Here is an 871-nt window from a genome sequence, read left to right on the forward strand (position 1 = left end):
ATTTCCAGGCACCGATTTGTGTCACTTCAACACCCATCTCCACAGGAGGTCTCACCTCACACCTCAGTGAGACACAACTTGATTGGACAGGACTTTTACAGTGACATGTGACTCTGATGTCACAGGCATCTGTACAAGGTCTGCTCCCTTCAGACAACTCTCTTTTGAACAAAGCACACAACAAAGACTGCACCAGGAACCATCTTCCCAGCCTTCTTCTGCCGGCTAACAAAGCAGTACACCACCAAGTGACTCTTTCTCCCATCCATTCAAGGATCGGTAACGTAACAACTGGGCATAGCTTATCACAGCTTTACAGGCTAAGCAAGACTGTTTAACTTGTTGTATGTGATTTGATGCAGTTGACTGAGTTATTGTTGTGATTGTTTGCATTAGTTGGCTTCGCCAAAGCTAAGTGTTTAGTTTGTTAATACTGTTCACAAACAGATTCTTGCACACAACTAAACAATCTCTGCACTAATCCAGACTGTTTGCAACACATGTCACATTGACATAGACTCATTAACAAATAGGCTTTCAACAGAGCTACACCCAAACAGGCATCTCAGAGTTCCCGCTTCTTTTCCTTTGTCTTTGTCCTGACCACACGGTCGGACAAACACCTCCCCCTACCCGAAGCCTTGATTCGGCCATTTTAGTAGTTCTTTCTGTTCTTTGTCAGCCATTTTGTTTTGTAGGCCAAACGGCTCTTTGATCACCACACCCGCCTTTGTCTTTGTCTTTTCTCTCTCTCTCACACACACACACACACACACACACACACACACACACATACACACCAAGCTTGTATATAGTTAGTTAGCATTTGTGTGTTTTGGTTTGCTTTGCTAGTTTGTGAATAAATATAATT

This window comes from Epinephelus moara, chromosome 24 (genome assembly GCF_006386435.1).
Source record: "Epinephelus moara isolate mb chromosome 24, YSFRI_EMoa_1.0, whole genome shotgun sequence".
Lineage (NCBI taxonomy): Eukaryota > Metazoa > Chordata > Actinopteri > Perciformes > Serranidae > Epinephelus > Epinephelus moara.